This window comes from Podarcis cretensis, assembly GCF_951804945.1.
Source record: "Podarcis cretensis genome assembly, chromosome: 1".
Classification (NCBI taxonomy): domain Eukaryota; kingdom Metazoa; phylum Chordata; class Lepidosauria; order Squamata; family Lacertidae; genus Podarcis; species Podarcis cretensis.
The window spans coordinates 100675985-100688464 of record NC_137170.1 but is presented as its reverse complement, the minus strand read 5'-3'; the positions used below and the strand labels follow the sequence as shown (position 1 = coordinate 100688464).

Sequence of the window (12480 nt, the reverse complement as noted above, 5' to 3'; positions counted from 1 at the left end):
ACATTTAAATCCCCCTTTAAAAGGTAAAGGTAAAGGACCCCTGACAGTTAAGTCCAGTCACGAACGACTCTGGGGTTGCAGCACTCATCTCGCTTTATAGGCTGAGGGAGCCGACGTTTGTCCGCAGACAGTTTTTCCAGATCATGTGGCCAGCATGACTAAGCCACTTCTGGCGAACAAGAGCTGCACACCGAAATGCTGTTTACCTTCCCGCCGGAGCGGTACCTATTTATCTACTTGCACTTTGACTTGCTTTCGAACTGCTAGGTTGGCAGGAGCTGGGACCGAACAATGGGAGCTCACCCCATCGCGGGGATTCAAACTGCCAAATTTAAATACATTATACACACACACACACACACACACACACACGTACACATAAGTTGTGTAAGATTTTAAACATAACCCAAGGAAAGCCATGGAAAGTAGTGGATCAACATGACTGACAGGTGACCTCAAATGACATCATATGAATGAGGAGTGGGTAGAGTTCGCTAGAAATGGCCTTGTGGGCCAAATTATGTCTGCAGCCTAGAGGTTCCCTAGCTCTGGTGTAGAGTTGAAAATGTCTAAACTCTGTGATGGCACTTTCCACACAGCACTGATATTCAATGAAGTAGCCTTCTTCCACACTGGTAAATTTATAGTGTCACACCTTCACTGAGCTTAGAGTGGCTAATTTAAACAAATGAGAGATGTGATATAATTTTTTGGTGCCTTGTTTTGCTTCCATTTTTATTCTTATTCTTGTTATGGCTAGGGGCCTCAATAGTTGGAAGTGGCCCAGGCGTCTCTGGACCTTTGAGCTGCAACTGATAGTAGAGATCCTAAGCCTTATTGTGGCATTGCCTTTTTGCATTTATATGGACGCACTGGGAAGGGGGATGATCACTGCAGAGGGTTGGACCAGATGACCCTTTGGATTCCTTCCAACTCGACATGTTTATGTTTCTATTACCAAACTTGCTGCCGTACTTGTGAACAACACAAACATTCAACAAACACTATCCCTTCCATCAAGAAACCATAGAACCAACAGATGTATGACCCACATATATGTGTGTGTGTGTGTGTGTCTTTTCCCAACAATAGCCTTATGGTATTAAAGAAATATGTCCCAACACAACAACAACAACACCACCACCACCACCAACAACAACAAGGTTTGTTGCTGATACAATTGCACATTGCCATGCTCATACATACCTGTTGAATTTGATGCATTCATCTGATGTGAATAAGGCTACAGCAGTCACACAGAAACACAAGCACAAAGAAGAAGAAGAAGAAGAAGAAGAAGAAGAAGAAGAAGAAGAAGAAGAAGAATTGTAGTAGTAGTAGTAGTAGTAGTTTGGATTTGATATCCCGCCTTATCACTACCCGAAGGAGTCTCAAAGCAGCTAACATTCTCCTTTCCCTTCCTCCTCCACAACAAACACTCTGTGAGGTGAGTGAGGCTGAGAGACTTCAAAGAAGTGTGACTGGCCCAAGGTCACCCGGCAGCTGCATGTGGAGGAGCGGAGACGCGAACCCGGTTCCCCAGATTACGAGTCTACCGCTCTTAACCACTACACCACACTGGTGTACACACAAAGCACAACTAGGGCCCACAATGTAGCCCATCAAGCACACATTATTTGCAAGTTCCACTGAAATGAGCAGGGCTTTCTGAAAGGTCTGAGAAATTATTTCACTGGCTAAAAATATTGCAGAACAGACCTAGGCTACATAAATCTTTCTGAATTAGTTCAGAAAATAATCCAATGTCTTGGGCAAGCACAGCCATTCAGAACATTTATTTCTAAGTTGAGAGACATCCATTTCCTTTACATGAAAACAAAAACAAAGCACTTTGATACATAATTAACGTTTGCAAAGTTGAGTTTGGGAGAAAAGACAATTTCAAAAAGCTGATAGCTGGTATCCAATGATTCTGCAACCCAAGCAAAACACACTTCACAGGTGCAACCTGTCCTTCTACACACAAACTGCAGCTCTTTGCAACACCTGAAAAACTTATCTGAAAGGTGCCCTTACCTAGTAGAGCAAGGGTGGACAACCTGTGGTCTTCCCAGCATATTTGAGTCCAACTCCAATCAGCCCTGGCCAAGCATAGCCAATGATCAGGGACAATGAGAGCTATAGTCCAGCAACATCTGGAAAGGCTACAGGTTCTCCACTCCTGTACTAGGACTTGTTTTGATAGGGCATGAGAGGTGCAGGTGGGAAATAGAATTGGTTACCTTTCTGTACTAGTAGAAGCACCTTCTGCTCTCACAGCAGAATCCAAGCCACTGTTGCCTGTTAATGCATATTCTCTTGTTTACAAACCTGGCGACATATCCTTCAAGGCACCCAACAACATCATTCATCCAAACGTATGCAGTAGTTATTGAACTTGTCGACCAAAGAGCAACCATGCTAAAAGAAGAACTTCGCCTGAGGAAAAGGCCAGGCAGCTGTCAGGTTTAGATGGAATCAGGCAGCTGGGACTCGTCCACCTGAAAGAGGGCTTTGTACTTTGAAGCTAAGCCTTCCTAGCAAAGAAACAATATGTTCAGAATGAAGAACAGCAAACTCAAATGGGCTTTCGGCCAACAAAAAAAACCCCAAAGGGTTTCAATAAGCCATGCATTATGAAATACGTTCCAGTTAGACAGGTGTGTTAGTGGCAACACGTATTGCCGATGAACATGAATACATCAGGGCAAATGTAAAAGTACATTTGTGAAGAATGTGAAAGCAAAGAAAATCTAGAAGAAGCAGCAGCAGCAAAAGAAATATGGCTACGTTGGCTAGAAGTGACACTAAATATACATGTGTCATTTAAAATAGTCAGGTTTTAAGCTTCCCTATGCCTAATAATTTAATTGAAGTAACTCATATCAAATAGCACAGCATTCTGTGTTTCTTCACCAGCTGGTATCAGCCAATTACATGTGGCAGTGAAATGGTGATCATCATGGTGTCAGGACACATGAAAACACATTAATGTTATCTTATTCTTGTCTTTTCTAGGAGACCCAGACATCTACCTGGAAATATCCTTAATCTGCTCATCTTCAAGCCACATTGCTGTGTTTCTCTTAGAGGAGAAATTAGTACATTTAGATCTGTGGAAATTAATCCACAAGTGGGGATCCATGAATGTTTCATGGTTGGTGGGGTGATTGGGTTCAAAGGACATCTGAGCTCTGGTGAGACACCATTGTTAAAACATCTGCACTGGCTGCAGGACCGTGCAGAGCTTGTCTGAGGCCTGGGGCAGGAGTCTTCTTAAGAGTAAAGTTATAAGCTCAAAGAAGAAAAAGCAGCCGGTCCCTGGCAGCACCCCACTCCACAGCTGGTTTAGCCCTCCAAGGCCCAGGGCAAGTGTACACAGCTGGCCACCCCTTCTGCCTGGGCCTGACTGGCGGACCATCTGCTACCAAGCCAAGTTCAAAGTCTTTGTATTAATTTACAACTCGGGTCCAAGTCACTTAGGGAATGCCTGAACCCTTATATCCTAGCTCAGTCATTGGGATCATCTGTCTGTAGGAGTGTTGCTGGTTGTGTCCCAAGTTAGTGAGGCACATGTGGCATCAGCACAAAACCAAACTTTTAGTGTAATTTGTCTAGTCCTGTGGAATGTTCTTCCAGCAGGGATTTAGCAGGCATCTTCAATATTGACTTTTAAATGTTTGCTGAAAACTTTCCTTTGCATCTAGGCTTATGCAGACAAGTGAGATTAAACACTTTCTGTAATAGTAAATTGGCAATCTGTTTAAATAAGAATAACCTGTGCTTTTTATTTTGCATATATAATGGTTGTAAACTGCTTTGATACTTTTGATGAAATTGCAGTATACACAGGGTGTGGGTGTGTGTGTGTGTGTGTGTGTGTGTGTGTGGATAAATGGATGTGTGTGTGTATACACACCAGCTTATATTAGTTTTAAATACAACCCAGAAAAAAGTAATCACTTTAACTCTGGTTGATATAAATGAGGAAAATAAAACTCAACACCCCCACTGAACTCAGTTATATTTAGAGTTATAGAATTAGCATCCATTTATTTCCAGGTGCAACTATTTCTACCTCCCTCCATAACATATATGGATTGACAATAAAATGAATAGCAGGAGATAGTCGGACCATTTCCTTGCCAGAATATCAATTCAGCCTTCAGGCATTTGAGCTAAAATCTGTAGGCACCTAACAATTAACTCCAACTAGCACCTGCAGGACTCTTTAATTCCTCTACTTCACAGACAGAGCTTTCCAAAATGTGTGTCGCGACATGTTAGTGTGTCAGCTGAAATGCTGTAGGTGTGCCATGCAAACGCTACCTATGCTCCTCCTGGGGCTGGAAAGGGGTTAGTTTAACCTCTGTTTTGCTAGTAAAACTGAATTATTGCGTTGAGAAATGATGCATAAGAAGTGTGACACCAACATGAAAAGTTTTGAAAGCTCTGTTAGGAAATATAGATGTCTAACCCATTAATTTGAGTACTATTCTGACATTTAAAAATGTGAATGGAAGTGAATATTAAATTTATTCACACTGAAAACTGAAATGCTGCTTTGTTACTTATGCATTACATGGAGGTCTTCTGGTTCCATACTCAGGGTCCTGATAATATATTTTCTTTGGTTCTGTGCTTCTTAATACTGGGGTTATATGTTTGGTCTTTCTGAAAGGTCAGGCTCTATTGGATTATAGCACCAAACTGGATATTGCTCAGAGATCTACACAGGTGTGACCCAGCAAAGGTCAGTAGTAGTCCAATACTTTGTTCAAGTCTGGAGAGTTATAAATAGAGGGTGAAAATATAGTTCTATATAAACAGGTGATGTGTGCTAGCCTTCTAAGGTCATTACAAACAGTCCAGAGAAGATTCGTGCCTGATTCAACCAAAAGCTGATCAATATATGAATAAAAGGAATCGAGAATTTCTGGATATTTGAACTTTACAAAAGTCCTGAACGATAATTTCCATTGGATGCTCATATATTTAGTTCCTCTAAAAATTGCTTTGTGCTGTGATTCAATAAGTGTGTAGCTAAAGTTTTAATCATTTGTTGTCAAGGTTTCAACTGGGTAGCCTTACCTGAAAAATAAATCATGCTATTAAAAAAATAAAATGCAGCACTTCAAATTATCACAAACGTATTCTAAAATTAAATTTTGTGTCAAGTCTTATAGATAACACTTTGCGTGAGATTATAAATTCAGGTTGCCAGGACAACATTTATGAAGGAAGAGTGCTCTGGGCCTGTAAAGATGCCTGAAGCAAGTTTATACCATCCCTTATTTGTAGCTGTTTGAGAAGGAAACTGCCTAAGCATTGTTCTAAGAAGATTAGCATCTGCATGAAGCAGACCGTCTGCTACTGACACACTTTCAACCATGCCTATTTTATCTTTTAGGGTTTTTTCCAAAGGGGTTTAGCTGATGTGGGGAGTTGAAATCCCAGTTCTATAAAGATCCCGGGTGTATAGAGGTGTATAGGTGTATAGGGATGCAGGTGGCGCTGTGGTCTAAACCACAGAGTCTAGGGCTTGCTGATCAGAATGTTGGCGGTTCGAATCCCCACAACGGGGTGAGCTCCCGTTGCTCAGTCCCTGCTCCTGCCAACCTAGCAGTTCGAAAACACAAGTGCAAGTAGATAAATAGGTACCGCTCTGGCAGGAAGGTAAACAGCATTTCCGTGTGCTGCTCTGGTTCACCAGAAGTGGCTTAGTCATGCTGGCCACATGACCCGGAAGCTGTACGCCAGCTCCCTCAGCCAATAAAGCGAGATGAGCACCGCAACCCCAGAGTCATCCACGACTGGACCTAATGGTCAGGGATCCCTTTACCTTTACCTTTAATTGATGTGGGCAGTTGAAATCCCAGGTGTATAGAGATCCAAAGGAGGACAATAGCCTATCTCTCTTTATCTTTACCACTTTTTAGCCCCAGCAGACTTTCAAAGCAGCATACAGAAGATTCCCACAGTAAAAAAAGAAAAAGGAAAAAAATCAAATATTGTTCCAGCAGCGGGAGTAACATGGTATTCCTATGATAGAACAAATGTTTGCTATCCAACAAGTTCAGATCTCTTGTTGTGTTCTTATCCTTGGTCAGAGCCTGCTGATAACCTCTGAGGGAAAGATATAGGACAGAGCAGCTGGAATTCGCTCAACTCAAGATGGAGGCAAGTTTTCCCTTGCTGATGAAGTTGCTGGACTTCTGTTCCATGAAGCAAGGGAATGGAGCTGAGCAGCTGGATCTTGCTCAGCCAATGATGGAGAAACAGAAGCAGAAATAATAAGACTTCAAAGCAGTGCTATTTTTCCAGAAAAAGAGGTTCTGGGGCAGGGGAGGGGAGCCCTGCAGCAAAGTGAGTCACCTGCATCATGCATGAACAGAGGACACATATATTAGGTTATACGACTCTGCTGTATTAGTGTCTTCCATCATCCATATCAACAGTCTCCAGTCTGAGATGACAGCGGAGACCAGTAATGTTAGCTACTCTTGGACTAAAGATTGTGCCTGCTCCTCATATATCACAGAACCACTCGGAATTATAGGGGGCGTAGCTTAGATTTCACTTTTCTTTCCTGAAATAGTCCATTTTCTCTGAAAGAGAGAATGTGCTGTTCTATCAGGCAGAGCATACTTGAAAGAAAAATGATGATGATGAAAAACCCCCCATCTTTACTCAGATTGTGAATTTAAAGATGAGCCTACATTCTGCTGCCAGCCCGAAGGTCCTGAGATGCATTACGGTCAGAAGAAAGTATGTCTTCAAATTTATTCTTGTGGGACAAATGAACCGAGATACAGCTCCCCTTTCCTCCTCTTGCTGCAGTTGTCAAGAAATTGCTTAAGACCCTTTACGATGAATAGGGAGAAAGAATGAGACATGCAAGCAAGCTATATAGAGCTAGATGAAAGAATGGCAAGGAACAGGAGGGGAGGAATGTTACTGGGCAGAATGATTAATTTTTGGAGAGTGAAATCTATCTCCTCACTTTGTAGTCCACTTTCTGATCAAGATTTTGCAGGCATGATGATCCTAAAAGTTTGTAAAGCATGCTCTGCTCCATCAGAAACTGTACAGTATGCCTGTCCAGTTGTGTTCATGCAATTCTGGGGCACCCTGGAGGCAAATATTAACTGCAACAGATCAACACGGGTTGTAGGATCTGAGTTGCTGTCTTAATATTGAATTCCCTGGCCAGCTCTCTACTTCCAGCAGCAGCAAAGAGCGTGGGAGGAAATCAAACAGACGGAAACTGCTGCTTTCCATGCTTATCCAAAGCAGAAATGTATCCCAAGGGAAGCAACACAAGAAAGCAAAAAGGCTTTATAAAGGATGCCCTTAGAAGGCCAAGTAAATCTAGTAGCAGGGAAAGAAGAAGAAGATAATAAGCAATGAATTCTGAAACCCACTAGAATAGCCTTTATCGAACCATCGTTCAATGCATCTGAGAAGCTAAGATTTAACAGTCCACATTTGTGGCTGACAGTACAACCTGGGTGCTTCAAGCCCATTTCCCTGAAATTTGTATATCACATATAATCAACTATACAGCTGCTCAGTAGATGCCAAATTATACTGACTGCTCATGAGTTGGAATACAGAGCAAAACACTTTAGCATATAACAAGCTTTCTTGAAAATAACAAGTTAATTGCTACAGTTTACCCATAAGGAATGGGTTAATATTAGGGCTGTAAAGTTTAATCAGTAGTTTAATCAAAGCTTTAGTTGATTACTCAGGGTCAATGTGAATTGGTGAGGGCAAATTTGAATTGATGGTACTGTGAGTTAAATGCTTAAAAAAAATATTCGAGGCTACTTTGGTTTTGCCATGTAATGAAAACGAAAATACTGCAGGGAATGAAAAGGAAAATATTAAATATAGATATTTTTTCTGACAGTGGTAGGCTTTGTTTATTAAATTGTATGTTATCTTCCACTTCCTTCAAGATCTCAGAAAGATGCCTATATTGAGGTTTTGATTATATTCATATTTAATAAATTGATCAGGGGATAGCCATTGTTCATCATACTCAAGTAGACTTGCTGAAATCAGAGGACTTAAGTAACTTACATTCATTGATTTCAATGGGCATGACTTAGCTGGACTCTTTCTACATTGAAATGGATTGTGAAAGGATGGCTTTCAAATTTTGGAGGGAAACATGACAAAAAAATCACTGTCTAGGGCTGAGCCCTGGTTGCTCTGATGACCCAGCTTTCACTGCTTCTACCCTGTGTTTTTCCTCTACACAAATGAGTTACAGTTACAGATAGGTAGCCGTGTTGGTCTGCCATGGTCAAAAAAAAATAAAAAAAAATCCTTCCAGTAGCACCTTAAAGACCAACTAAGTTAGTTCTTGGTATGAGCTTTCGTGTGCATGCACACTTCTTCAGATACACTGAAACAGAAGTCACCAGACCCTTCTATATAGTGAGAAGGTGGGGAGGTGTATTACTCAGAAGGGTGGTGAGATTGGGTGATTGGCAGATAGCTGTGATGAGCCTGTTGACGACTCTTAACGACTGCAATAGGTCTTACAGGAAAAAAGCAAGGGGTGAGAAGGTGAAAAATGGCTTTGTCATGTATAATGAGATAAGAATCCAATGTCTTTGTTCAGACCAGGTCTCTCCATGGTTTTAAGTTTGGTAATAAGTTGCAATTCAGCAGCTTCTCTTTCCAGTCTATTTCTGAAATTCCTTTGTAATAAAACAGCTACTTTGAGATCTTGTATAGAATGTCCTGGGAGATTGAAGTGTTCTCCTACTGGTTTCTCTGTCTTGTGATTCCTGATGTCAGATTTATGTCCGTTTATTCTTTGGCGTAAGGTTTGGCCTGTTTGTCCAATATAGAGAGCTGAAGGACACTGTTGGCATTTGATGGCATACACAATGTTAGACGATGAGCAATTAAATAGTCCCGAGATGGTATGTGTGATGTTGTTGGGGCCAGTAATGGTGTTGTCCGGGTGTATGTGGCAGCAAAGTTGGCATCTGGGTTTATTGCAGGCTCTGGTGCCAGTGTCCGTGTTAAGTCTGGTTGTAGCATTATTGTGGGTTAGGAGTTGTTTAAGATTGGGTGGCTGTCTGTAGGCAATGAAAGGTCTTCCTCCCAGAGCTTGAGAAAGAGAACTGTCATTGTCCAGGAGAGGTTGTAGATCTCTGATGATGTGTTGTACTGTTTTAACTTGGGAGCTGTATGTGATGACTAGAGGTGTTCTGTTATTTTCTTTTTTGGGGTCTGTCTTGCAGCAAGTTCTCTCTGGGTATCAGTCTGGCTCTGTTGATCTGTTGTCTAACTTCATCTGCTGGGTATTTTAGTTCTAAAAAGGTTTGCTGTAGATCTCTTAGGTGAGAGTCTCTGTCTGTAGAATTGGAACAGATGCGGCTGTAACGTAGTGCCTGGCTATATACAATGGACTGTTTGGTATGTTTGGGATGGTAGCTAGAGGCATGTAGATATGTTTGTCGGTCAGTTGGTTTACGGTATAAGGTGGTGTCTTTGTGCCCATCCTGTATTTTTATAGTAGTGTCCAAAAAATGTATTTCTTGCATAGACTGATTCATTGTTAGGTTGATTGTGGGGTGAAAATCATTGAATTTCTGGTGGAAGGTGTCCAGGGTCTGTTGACCATGTGTCCAGATGATAAAAATATCGTCAATGTATCGCAGGTACAAGAGAGGTTTGAGTGGGTAGGAGTTTAGGAAACGTTGTTCTAAATCCGCCATGAAGATGTTGGCATACTGTGGGGCCATGCGGGTGCCCATTGCTGTGCTGCTGATCTGAAGGAACAGGTCATCACCGAATTTGAAGTTGTTGTGGGTAAAGACAAATTGGCAGAGTTTGGTAGCAAAGTCCGCTGTGGTTTTATCTGAAATGGTGTTCCTTATAGCTTGTAAACCATCGTTGTGTGGGTTTGCTGTAGATCTCTTAGGAGAGAGTTTACGATGGTTTACAAGCTATAAGGAACACCAGAAGACAGACCCAAAAAAGAAAATAACAGAACACCTCTAGTCATCACATACAGCTCCCAAGTTAAAACAGTACAACGCATCATCAGAGATCTACAACCTCTCCTGGACAATGACAGTTCTCTTTCTCAAGCTCTGGGAGGAAGACCTTTCATTGCCTATAGACAGCCACCCAATCTTAAACAACTCCTAACCCACAATAATGCTACAACCAGACTTAACACGGACACTGGCACCAGAGCCTGCAATAAACCCAGATGCCAACTTTGCTGCCACATACACCCGGACAACACCATTACTGGCCCCAACAACATCACACATACCATCTCGGGACTATTTAATTGCTCATCGTCTAACATTGTGTATGCCATCAAATGCCAACAGTGTCCTTCAGCTCTCTATATTGGACAAACAGGCCAAACCTTACGCCAAAGAATAAACGGACATAAATCTGACATCAGGAATCACAAGACAGAGAAACCAGTAGGAGAACACTTCAATCTCCCAGGACATTCTATACAAGATCTCAAAGTAGCTGTTTTATTACAAAGGAATTTCAGAAATAGACTGGAAAGAGAAGCTGCTGAATTGCAACTTATTACCAAACTTAAAACCATGGAGAGACCTGGTCTGAACAAAGACATTGGATTCTTATCTCATTATACATGACAAAGCCATTTTTCACCTTCTCACCCCTTGCTTTTTCCTGTAAGACTTATTGCAGTCGTTAAGAGTCGTCAGCAGGCTCATCACAGCTATCTGCCAATCACCCAATCCCACCACCCTTCTGAGTAATACCCCTCCCCACCTTCTCACTATATAGAAGTGTCTGGTGACTTCTGTTTCAGTGTATCTGAAGAAGTGTGCATGCACACGAAAGCTCATACCAAGAACTAACTTAGTTGGTCTTTAAGGTGCTACTGGAAGGAATTTTTTTATTTTGTTTTGACAAATGAGTTAGTAATGACTGTGACTTTTGAAATGCACAGTCTGAATTACCTCAGAAAACTGCAAAGCCTTTCACACTGGACAGATTCCTTTAAGTTATTTTAATACAGAAAAACCTTTTTAAATGTTTAGGTAACCTCATTCTGTTCATTACCAACCCCACACAAAATAGCCTTTGTGGAAGCAAACACTGGAAAATAGCATTCACAGTAGGATTTGAGAAACTTATTGTAAGACACATGTGTATTTAAAAAGTTGATTGGGCAAGCAACAATCAATTCAACATGACAAAAATATCCATCAGCATTGCAGCAGTTTGTATGAGTTAATACTTTGGTACCAGACCCGTGACACTTTTAAATCTCATAAAGTATGAAAAATGCAAATGTATGCAGGTAGGGTTTTAAAAGGCAAATCTTTAGGTAGCTGCACAAGTTCCTTTGATCTTTGCAGGGCTTTTAAATTGTAAATGAGAGGCATCAACTTGAATGGCACTTATGTTTTCAAATATTTGCAGGTAATTCTAATTCATTCTGCAGAAAGCAGGACTTTGCATTAGCAAGTGATTTGCGGTTCAGGAGACTGTCTTTTAATTTGTTTGCATAATCAGATAAATCATGACATTTTTAAAAACTCAAATTACTATTATTAGAATATTTGAGTTAATGATTCACTCTAAGAGGTGGATATTCCAGGGTACTTTGATCTCTGAACTCCGGCAAGTGATTATAGAGGCTTTCAGGGGGAAACTGAGCCCATTACAAGAATAAGATCCTTCATATTACATAAATGTTGCATTAGGTTTTTAAGAGAAGCAGAAGAATGTAATGGGTTCTATAAACAGGGGGTTGATTATACCACTTTGACATTGTGAGCGTAACAATCCAAATTAGAACCATATGTTTGCCAAGCTGCTGTCATGATTAGGTGTTCAAGAGCTCATCTTGCTTTCTCAAACAATGCTTCCCCAAACGAGACCTGCAACAAAATGTTGTAGTGTTAGCAGCCCCTGTTCAGAATATAGCCATTCTATTCCTCTTACCCAGTTTTCTTTTCCTGACCAGGAATTGGGGATCTGGCAGACACCCCCTACTTTGTGGGGAGGAAGAGATGGTTATTGCCGGTGGAAATTGCCATCAGAATTTCTCAGTTTTCCTGCAGAGAACATATTCTGTGCTTGCAGTATTCGGGATCTTGATTGAAGGACATGCCTGGCTCGCTTCGGCAAAATGGAGAGCAAAAGAACAGAGCTTCACTCTGCCCCAGGAAACTTGGTCACTGTGCTTTATTTTGGCTATAGCCAGTTTGGTACTAGGTTGATTACAGTACAGTAGCAAATTTGACCTGTCATGGTTGCCTCTGTGGTCTTAGGGTTGTGGGCCTGCAATAGAAAAACAGGGGAGACAGATCACATACAATACTACTATCATCCCCAGGATCACCCTGAAGAGAGTTCTAGCTACTACACATATAACCAGAGCTGTGTGGAATGTAACTAAAGGGAATCATTAGGTATAATTATTGTGAAATATATGGACCAAGCCTT

At 41.3% G+C, this 12480-nt stretch overlaps 1 long non-coding RNA gene across 1 annotated transcript in view; it reads right to left on the bottom strand.

Annotated features, from left to right (window-relative positions):
* LOC307226582 overlaps nucleotides 1–12038 on the bottom strand; it is a 131162-nt gene extending 119124 nt beyond the window's left edge. The window contains exons 1-2 of the long non-coding RNA XR_013843504.1: nucleotides 11977–12038; nucleotides 2332–2537 (exon numbers count right to left, since the gene is read on the bottom strand). This is a non-coding gene — a long non-coding RNA (uncharacterized lncRNA). The remainder of the gene's footprint in view (nucleotides 1–2331; nucleotides 2538–11976) is intronic.
* Between the last annotated feature and the right edge of the window lie 442 nt (nucleotides 12039–12480).